The 11232-nt window shown below is 40.7% G+C and overlaps 1 pseudogene; it reads right to left on the bottom strand.

The window, feature by feature from the left end:
* Window positions 1-619: 619 nt before the first annotated feature.
* LOC134312197 (piggyBac transposable element-derived protein 4-like) lies at window positions 620-10111 on the bottom strand (annotated as a pseudogene).
* Between the last annotated feature and the right edge of the window lie 1121 nt (window positions 10112-11232).

Genomic DNA, 11232 nt, shown 5'->3' with positions numbered 1-11232 from the left:
ATAATTTGTGTTGTGTTGATTGTGTTGTTCTTACATTGATTTTTTTATTTTAAATTTAAAGATCCATTTATTAAAAGCTTCAGTCTTAAGAAAGAAAAGTGTAATTAAGTGTAAGAAGTTATGCAATTAAGTTATTTTTTTATCCATCCACAGCCACACTTTAAGCTTTTTTCTTTAGGGGAATATATATATGATTGGGTGTAAACCCTTGTAATCACCAACGTTTTGATTTTCTCACTAAGTGTAACAGATTACAATTACATTTATTTTATATTTATTTAATCACATAACTGTTACATGAAAGCAGTTACTCCCCAACCCTGTATATAATTTTCAGATGAGTTTGTTAAAATATTTCCCAAAAAAGCGGAAGATGCCTAATGAGGAAGATACCCAGGTAACATTTACTTTATCTAGGGAAGCTAGGGGCTTAAGGTTTTTTGTTCTGAAGGAAAAAAATGCTTTCTGGTTCTAAAACATGTAAAATTAGTTGTGGCTACTACACTATTTTAACCCTTCTGTCATGTTCACCTCCCGCCCCTTACTTTAGTGTTCCCGGTCAAAATTGACCGGTCTGTTTTAACTGCTCTTAAATTAGCACAAAAACCATTTTTCACCACCAAATTTTTATTCAACATTCTTTAGCTGTGATCAATGTCTCAAAGTAGTGTTTAACATGAATTTATAGAATTAGACATAAAATAACTGCAGTGAAAATACAAAATGAACATGTAATGTACATGAAGTCGTGTGTGTGTGTGTGTGTGTGTGTGTGTGTGCATGCGAATTCATGCACATGTGTGGCATGTGACACTCAGGTCAGAGTGGGCCTTGCAAACATAGGCATCACATTTGCAGCATCTCAGGCTTGTTTTGTTGTCTCTAGGGGCACAGAGCTCACAGCGCTTCCTTTTCTGCCCATGTCCTTGTTGGGGGAGAGCAGCCAGGGCAGCGGCTGGGGCTGGGGCTTGCACACTCCTAACCAGACTGGCAGAGGCTGGTGTGCGGGGAATGTGCTGACGCCGTTGAATAAGAGGAGTCACCAAGGCTTTTCCCAGCTCTGCTAGGAAAAGTCTCCTCTTGAAACTCTTCCCCTGATTCCAGGTTGGGTCGATGGCTGTCCACACCACATATGCGTTGTAAGCAGACACATCAAGGATGTTGTGGAACAGTGCCACAGGCCAGCGGGCTGTCATTCACTTGCAGGTGTACGTACCAGTAAGCTGCAATAAAAGGAACAATAAATAAGAGATTGGGAACAATATTGAATCTGTCGTACACAAAATGCTATGATTCACATAAATAAAAATAAAATAAAATGCATGATGGATGAAACTTCACATTACCTTATCAAGGCAGTCAACACCTCCTTTGTTCTTGTTGTAGTCCTGGATCATAAGGGGCTTCCTGTTCTCTGTGGTGCTGACAGCGGTGTTTTTGTGTAGCGTGCTCATCAGGATGACATTTCTATTCTTCTTGGGAACATATGACACAAGAGTGTGTGTGTCAGTGAAAGCAAATTTTGATGAGAGTGCCTCTCTTCCTCTGGTCGATACCAGTGCAGGGGGAAGTTCAGGCTTGTTCTTCCTCACTGTCCCTACCATGGTGAGCTTTCTTTTTAGCAGCTCCTGACCAAGAGCATATGATGTGAAGAAGTTGTCACATGTGATATTATGCCCTTGGAGACCGGTTGTCATGTCCAGCACAACACGCATACCCTGGTTTTTTTCGGCCCTTCCAGTACTGGTTTTCCCCATGTATACCTGCATATTCCAGGCATAGCTGCTCCTGGCGTCACATGCTGCCCAGATCTTTATTCCATATTTCCCTGGTTTGCTTGGAATGTACACCTTGAAGGAACAGCGACCTCTGAAAGGAACCAGGCGCTCATCAACCGTCACCTCAGGGCCTGGATTGTACATAAGTGGTAGGCGCTCCACCCACCTGTCCCAAATTTTCCTGATGGCAGCCAGTTTGTCATTTCGCCAGCGGACGGGTCGTGTATCTCTGTTATCAAATCGAATAATTCTTGAAAGGACATGAAACTGTTGTAAGGACATAGTTGCCCGGAATATAGGCCTGCCAGACTCTGCATCCCACAGACTTTTTGTAGCCTCATTGTTTGAGCGATATACTCCTGCTAAAATCAACAGACCGAAGTAGGCTTGGAGGTCTACCAGGTCGATTTCTCTCCAGGTGTCCCCAAACACACGCTTCCCCTCCAGGTTTGTCATCTCCAGTATAATTCCCTCAATGGACTCTGGTAAAAAGAGTTGGAAGCTGGACTTGATGTCATCCACACGAGATGTCGCATACCGTGTTGGCCCTGGAGTCATCTTTATGATGTTTTCCACTCTCGCTCTACTTCCTCTGTCCTGGGGGGATGAAGACCAGAGCAAGTGTCCACTCTTGGACTGGAATCTCTCCTCAGGTGCCTGTTCTTCAGGTGCCTCTCCCTCTCCATCTGACTGGTCAGTCTCCTCAAAGTTTGGATCTAAATCTGTGTTGTCTTCCACTTCCGAGACATAATAATAATAATAATAATACATTTTATTTATATAGCGCTTTTCAAGATACTCAAAGACGCTTTACATAAGACAAATAATCAAAACAAATACGTACATACACCATACAAATCATAGTACAAAATCAAAATAGTACATCAACATCAAGAATAATTAAGATAAAAACAAAGAGAGCAGCATAAGACAGTTCATTAAAAATTAGCTAAATTATGAGAGAGAACAACAAATATAGAACAATTTCTTAAAATTAGACAGAAGCAGGACAGATTTACATGCAATCAGGAAACTGAAAACTTTACAAGTTTTAGGATCTAGGACTTCACATTTCTGTCGTGATCTAAGTATAAAAACTATTAAAAAGAATAGCAAAAATAAAAGCATTTATTTTGTGTTGTTACAAGTTAAATGCCACTCTGAATAGATGAGTTTTGAGAAGTGACTTGAATTTGGACAGGTCAGGACAATCTCGTAGGTGTTTGGGGAGAGCATTCCATAAAGATGGAGCAGCTATGGAAAAGGCCCTGTCACCCCAGGTCCGGTGCTTGGTCCTAGAGGGTATGGACAGTAGGTTAGCCTCAGAAGAGCGAAGGCTACGGGAGGGAATGTGCTGATGGAGCAGGTCGGTGAGGTAGGATGGGGCCTGATTATGGAGAGCTTTGTGAGTGAATAGAAGAATTTTGAATTGAATGCGTTGAGCAACGGGAAGCCAATGAAGTTTTTGTAGAACAGGTGTAATATGATCACGGGAGCGAGTATGAGTAAGGAGGCGAGCAGCTGAATTCTGGATATACTGAAGTTTTTTTAGGATTTTGTTAGATGTACCATAAAGGATGCTATTGCAATAATCAATTCTGGATGTAATAAAAGCATGAATCAAGGTTTCGGCGGCAGAAAAGGAGAGTGATGGACGTAGACGTGCTATGTTTTTTAGATGAAAGAAAGCAGTTTTGGTGATGTGATTTACATGGCGGTCAAAAGAGAGGTTGCTATCAAAAATTACACCAAGATTTCGGATGTTAGAAGACGGAGACAAAGTGTCATTATCAATGGTAATTTGAAAATTTTTTGTGGTTTTTGCCAGGGTTGTAGGACCTACGATGATCATATCTGATTTTTCACAGTTTAATTTGAGGAAATTAGCTTTCATCCACAATTTCATTTCAGTGATGCAATTTGTCAGAGTGGAGTGAAGTTCAGTATTAATGGATTTGGAGGAGATGTAAAGCTGAATATCATCAGCATAGCAGTGGAAATGTAAACCATGCCGACGTATGATGTCACCAAGGGGGAGCATATAAAGAATAAACAAAAGGGGACCTAACACTGAGCCTTGGGGAACGCCTTGGGACAGTGGAGCAATGGCAGAACTACAATTGTTGATATTAACAAACTGTTGTCTGTTTATGAGATATGACCTTAACCACAAAAGGGCAGTACCAGTGATGTTGACAGAGGATTCAAGGCGGGACAGAAGAATGGAGTGATTAATGGTGTCAAAAGCTGCAGTAAGATCAAGGAGGACGAGAATATTAATTTGTCCAGAGTCTGAGGAAAGAAGAAGGTCATTTGTGACTTTGAGGAGGGCTGACTCAGTGCTGTGCTGGGGGCGGAAACCAGACTGAAATGATTCAAATAGATTATTGGAATTTAGGTGATCTTTGAGCTGTGAGGCAACAACACGTTCCAGTATTTTCGACAGAAATGGAAGATTGGAAATGGGCCGAAAGTTACTCATAATGTTAGAGTCAAGTCCAGGTTTTTTAAGTATGGGAGTAACAGCAGCCAATTTGAGTGATTGAGGGACTGAGCCAGAACTAAGAGAGGAATTGATTATCTCTGTGATAAGTGATGAGATAACTGGAAAACAACCCTTAACAAGTTTTGATGGAGCAGGATCCAAAACACAAGTGGAGCTTCGCATCCCTGTTAAGATCTCAGATAGGTCCAAAAGAGACACAGGTGAGAACTGAGACAGAGGCTGGGTAATAAATTGAGATGAGATAGGCGGAGAAACAGAGATGACAGGGGAAACTGTCCGAAAATTGTGGATATTCTCAACTTTTGTTTGAAAAAATGAGAGGTAAGAGTTACACTTGTCAACTGTAAAGGAATTGGTAGTATTGTCAATTGGTTTGAGAAGTTTATTTATTGTGGAAAAGAGAGTCTTAGGATTTGTTGATCCAGCATGTATGAGTTCGGAATAGTAAGTGGATCGGGCTGCCGTAAGAGCGTCTTTGTAATGTTGAAGATAATCAGAATAAATCTGATAATGTACTGTTAGACCGGTTTTCTTATAAAGTCTTTCAAGCTGGCGTTTACGGGATTTCATTTGGTGAAGCTCAATTGTGTACCATGGTGCGGAATGACTAAATGAAACAAATTTGGTTCTCAAAGGAGCCAGCTCATCAAGACATGAGGCGAGTATGTCATTATAGTAATCGACAAGGTCAGATGAATTACTAGACAGTACAGGACAGACAGACATCTTTTTAACAAGAGAATCTGAGAAAGCAGAGGGAGAGATATATTGAAGATTCCTGAAGGATATTTTACGTTTAGCTCTAGTGATGGGCCTAGTGACCTCAATGTCCATGATGATTGTCAAATGATCAGAGACAGTAAGGTCATGGCTGGACGGCTGATGAACTAGGACACCAGTAGAGCAGACAAGGTCAAGAGTATGACCTTTTTTATGAGTTGGAAAATGTATATGTTGTGTGAAATTAAAACACTGTAACAATTCCAAAAATTCCCTGGCAAATTTACAGTTGTTGTCATCAATATGGATGTTAAAATCACCCATAAGCAGTACAGAGGATGAGAGGGCACTAAGCTGGGTTAAAAAATCTGAAAAATCAGAGAGAAAGGAAGCGTTTGGCTTTGGCGGACGATAAACTACAGCAGTGACCAGAGGAGTAGGCCCTGACAACTTGAAAGCCAGGTGTTCAAAAGAAAGAGCAGCAGGAAAAGACAAAGTGGTTATTTTAATATCATCCCTATAGACTGCAGCAACACCACCACCTCGCCCTTCCATACGAGGTTCATCAATATACGAGTATCCCATTGGCGTGGTCTGATTTAACGTAAAATAATCCAAGGGTTTATGCCAAGTTTCAGTGAGACAGAAAAAGTCTAGTTCACTGTCAGATATAAATTCACTGAGTACAGTACTTTTTGTGTTGAGTGAACGAACATTAAGCAATGCCATTTTCAAGTGGTATTGTTGTGTAGTTGGCTGTGAGGAACGAGGAAGAGAACGGAGATTTGCTAAGTCCACTCCGCGTTTCCCATCCCACTCCGTGGACAGCGTTGTCATGGAGACTACACCGCTACTGGTGTGCAAGGCAGCAGCGCTCTGATGACGTGTTTGCGGAGCGACAGTGCGCACGGCTGACCAGAAGGATGGAATAGCGTTACCGTTTCGAAGATAAACAAGCTTTCTCCGGGAGCCCCTGTGAATATAACGAGGCCGGCGAAGGAGTCCAAGCTGTTTGATGACTGAAATACACGATGGAGTAGTGCAGTTGTTGAACTTCCTCAGCTGGTCAACGGAATAGTTCAACATCGTGCCGATCCCAGGAAAACTCATCCACCGTTCACCACCGGCCGCAGACGCGATGTACAGTAGAAAGAACAAAAAGTATCAAAAGCACAAATAAAAGTATCAAAAGTAACATAAAAGAAATAGATCCACAAGGTGTGTAAAAAGATGAAAACGAAAAACGATAAAAATACAATAAAATACGGTAAAATAAAAAAAAAAAAATCCTCCTCTATCTCTGGTTCAATTTCAGTGCCCTCTTCATCATGTCCAAAAACCTGGACCAGAACCTCTTCCACAGATAACCGCTTGGTCAGTCGCCTACTCATTGTGCTCAGAGTAAAATGAGTGCAAGGCAAACATCAATCTATATATATGGGGTCTGTGTGAAGATGATACATTGATTAGTCTGGAAGGTGTGGTTAACGTGTGGTTCACGTGGGGGATGGGCACATAAGCGCGGGAAAGAGATGGGTTCACATAACAGACACCTGTTTAGTCTGGTCAAGATATGATACATTGTTTCATCCGGAAGTTGGTTCACGTGGGAGGATCGGCACATAAGCGCGGGAAAGAGATGTGTACACGCAAAAGACATTGTTCAGTCTGAAATGTGTGTGTGAGTGAGTGAGTGAGTGAGTGGGTGGGTGAGTGGGTGGGTGGGTGGGTGAGTGAGTTTGGGTGGTGTGTATGGGGATGTTTTCTGTCTGATGGATAAATATAGTCTGGATACCCATTCATTTCCTATGGCGGTCACTTTTGACCGGGAACACCACAGGTGTCACAAGGCTGACTAAAACACTCAAAATTCAATGAAAGAGGTGATCATCACTTTTATATGTTCAAGTGCATATTGTGGAGGATATCATGAGGCCTTGAGGCAATCAGATGTAAAACACAATATTTATGAGTGTTTTAAGTTGTAAATCGGTCAGATTTGACCCGAACACGACAGAAGGGTGCTTACTGGTTGCATGATTATATATTTGTGATATAAGAGAATTGTCTGATGTTAATCATTCTCAAATGTTAACACAATTAGATAGGTAATACAAGTAGACAGGCAGAAATAGGGGCGACAAGTGAACCAGGAAAACAGAGTGAAGCAGGAGAGAGGACAGATAGAGAGGAGAATGGAGAAGGAGAGGGGAGTAGTGAGAAAAAGAACAAGCACAGGTTATTAGGCTGGGACCCTAAATGGTTAGAGAACACAAGATTCCGCTCATGGCTTTACCACACTGATCATGGTGAGTATTCAGCATTTACACCATATCATGCAATTCAGTGTACATCAAAGTAATGAACAACGGCCAATAATAACACTTTATTCTGTTGCTACAGGCATGTTCTGCTGCTTATGTCAGCAACATAAGCAGACACCAAGCACTCATTCATCGAGACAGGCTGCCAACTTTACAGAGCACTCATTTTTTGTTGTTGTTTTAACTTTTAGGTGAAGACAGACCTGAGAAACAGGCTACAGGGGGACCATCTGGCAGCGTGCATGTTACTGAGCATAAATGGGCCACCTCTGGCAGAGTTTCCCTATGATAGAGCCATGGAACTCTTTTTTTAAAAAGCAATCACGGAAAATTAAGTGCTCTAAGCCAAGCTGCAGTCTATGCAACTGAATGTATGGAAATAAATAGTGTGTAAAGTTTATTGTGTAGTGTATGTATTCTTCTTTGCTTTTTAATTAATTTTGCGCTGCACCGGATGGGGGCTGTGTGTGTGTGTGGGGGGGGGGGGGGGGGGGTTGAGGGTGCCTGCCACCGCTGCTAAAAAAAATTCCAGAGTAAACACTGTAACATGCTGGTTGAAGATAGGAAGAGAGATGTCAGTGGTAATAGTACGTACTATATGGAAGTCAATCTGATTGCAGGTTTTCAGAATACAGCAGAGGAAGCCAATGTGTGGCTAATTCACTGATGTTTCTAGCCCACCTGCATGAAACAGAACAAATGGATAGTAAAAGTTTGGGTAGTATTTTAAGAAAAGGAGACCAATTGTATTGTCTGATCCAAAGCAGATTAGAAAAGGAGAAAATGTTTGTTTCTGTGCATCTAAACTTTGATGAATTACCAAATACAATTAAAACTGGCAGAGGCTGTTACATCATAAAGAAATCCCACCCACTAAGTGGGTTGTTACTGCAAGATGCACCTCATGACTGGGAAAACTTTTTCAAATCTATCACTCCGACTTAAAGGTCTTGGAACTAGATATTCACAGGCATTGTTGCTTATAGATGCTTTGTGCATAAGTGTTTTCCAAGATCAACATGGCCATTATGGGGTTTTTTTTATCCACACTCTCGAAATGCAAAAGGAGCATGTTATGAGGAAAATGGAAAGGCTTTGATGGTCATTTTCCACACTGTGTCTGATCTGGCAAACTGACTAATACAGCTCTTCTACTGTTCATTGGAATTGGATACAGACCAACAATATAATCTGCTACCAGTCTGCTTTGAGACAGTAACGTCTGAAGACCAAGGAGTAAGTGCAATTGAGAATGAACAAGGTAAGGTGTCACAACAAATCTCTTTTTTGTCTAAGGTGTCAATCAAACTTGACAAACATAGACAAGAAAAAGTTGCAAAGAGGCTAAAGAGACTAACAGTCAGCAAACAGAACCAGCAGTCACCAAATGAAACAAGAAAAATAAAACAGTTAAGAAATTCACAAAGGAAAAGTAAAGCTGATAAGGTTCGATATAGACTACATTTATCTGAGAAGAGGGCCAGCATCAGAAGCCGATAACGTAATGACCCTGTTTTTCAGTTGAGACAAAAGCAGTACATAAGAAATCGGTACATGAATGATTCTTATTTCCAGGAAAGACAAAAAGAACACATCAGGAGCCAATACAGAAATGATCCTGTATTTGAGCTAAAGCAAAAACATTACATCAGGGACAGATACAGGAATGACCCTGTGATCCGGCTAAAACAAATAGAACACATCATAAGCCGATATAGGAATGACCCTTCATTTTGTTTAAGGCAAAAAGCGTATATAACCAGACAATACAATCTTGATGATTCTTTCAAACATAAGGCTTATATGAAGGCACAATTTAAAAGCATTATGCACAAGATGGAAGATTACACAGAGTACAGCATATGTCACAAGGCTTTAAATTGAGACAAAGTATAAATCTCAAAGCAATATACAGCATAAGGTGTGGCAACCGCATAAGAAACAAGTACAGAAGAATTGTTTGCTTTGCTACAACACAGCATAGCAGTGAAAACTTGCCAAATCCGCTAATAAAAGAGGAACAATCACTGTTTAAATTGAATGTGCAACAAGGGCCAACATATGAAGCTATGTAAGTCTTCAAAATATTATAAAGACCCTGAGCTTGTGTCCCTGTTTTTAACTGGTGTGTATGTCCATGTTTGTGAAGACAGCTGTGCAGATCAAGGTGAGTGTAAAATGCCAGAAAGAAAAGAAGAATGGATTTATTATAGCTGCCATGAGAATTTGAAGTCTTGTCATCTACCACAAGTCGCAGTGGCAAATAACCTTGAACTTGACCCAATAACGGATGAATTGAAAGGGCTAAATGTACTTGAGAGACACATCATTGCAAAGTTCATACCTTTTGTAAAGATCATCTCTCTTCCAAAGGGACAACAGCATGCAATTCATGGAGCAGTGGTATGTGTTCCATCTGAGGCCGAGTGAACAGTTCAGTGTTTGCCCAGACCATCTTCTGAATCACAGCTTCTTAGGGTAAAGCTGAAGCACCGATTACAATACAAAGGACATTTTCAGTTTCAGAATTTGGACATGAAAAAAGTGAGAATTGCCATATTGAAATTAAAGAAATTCATTCAGAATACAGAGAAGTATGTTTAAGAGAAGATGCAGAAGATGAGTACCTGAAAACAACAGAATATGCACCAGGGGAGAATAATGCAGAGAATGTTGCTAATAATGGCCAGAAAAATGAAGATGTCTGTCCAGAGGGTGAATCTGACTCTGAAAACACACCTGATGAACAAGAGGTCAGTGTTGCACAAAACTATAGCATTGCTTTTGGCATTGTGAGCGCTAAACAAGCCAAAACTGTTAGCCTAGAAACAAGTCTAAAAAAAGCCTAGCCTATGCCATTGCTGTTTAGGTAAGTAACCTGTCCTCATAAAAACAGGGTCCAAAGCCATCATACTGTGGTGGATGGTACCAGGATGGTTCTGTGCTTGTAAATCTGGACAGAACTACACCCCATGCCTGAGCAGAATGAGCCAGCAGCAGGAACGTTATTTGACGATAAATTGTAGCATTCCAGTGAATCCAATCCCTCATGTGGTGGAGGCTAAACCAGAACATGAAATGCAAATCTAAAACATCAAAGCGATATGCATCTGCCACCGTTGCACCATAGAAGTTAGCCTCAATCATGTCATAGCACAGAGTTGGACCCATATGCTCCATCTCAGGTACCAGAAAGCCTCCAATGATCTTCTGTTCCAGAGGCATGGTCATGTTCCACACCACAAGGCATTCCTTTGGCACAATTGCCTTTAGCTTGGCAAAGAATGTATGTAAGTTCTCTCTGTACTCTGAAACCCACTTCTGATTATATCTTGACACATCCCAAATGCAGGATTTGACTATAACCACATCTGGCTTTGCCTCATCTATTTGTCCTATATCAGGGTGAATATCTGTTATCTCTGCTGTCATTGCTCTTTTCTGGCTTTCAGTGAAGGCAGGTAGGTCTACTGCATCCAAAAATAAATCAATGTCTGATTCCCTCCCTTCGCACGGCCTGGAATATAATTTATGATAAAAATGCTTTTTGAATATTTTTCTGGTTACTTTGTATAACATTACTTTCAGGATCCTTAATTTTATGGATTGAACTATTGGTCTGTTGTTTTCTTAATTGTCTAGATAATAATTGTCTTATGTTGCCCTCAGCAGAACCACCTCTTTGCAAGGCCAACACATTATCGACTTTGATGAAAAGAAGATATTCTGTAATTAAGAAGTTTTGTCGTCACTGAAAAACATGCCAAAAGCAAAAATTAGTACTGTCATGCCACTTCTTATACCCACTACAACTGCGGTCAATGTTCAATGTTACTGTCATTCATCATAATGTTAGAGGTGTACACTGTCATTTTGATTACATAAGAAAACACCATGAATCTGC

Source organism: Trichomycterus rosablanca, chromosome 4, assembly GCF_030014385.1.
Source record: "Trichomycterus rosablanca isolate fTriRos1 chromosome 4, fTriRos1.hap1, whole genome shotgun sequence".
Lineage (NCBI taxonomy): Eukaryota > Metazoa > Chordata > Actinopteri > Siluriformes > Trichomycteridae > Trichomycterus > Trichomycterus rosablanca.
The sequence above is the reverse complement of the archived record's forward strand: the minus strand, read 5'-3'. Positions and strand labels throughout refer to the sequence as shown.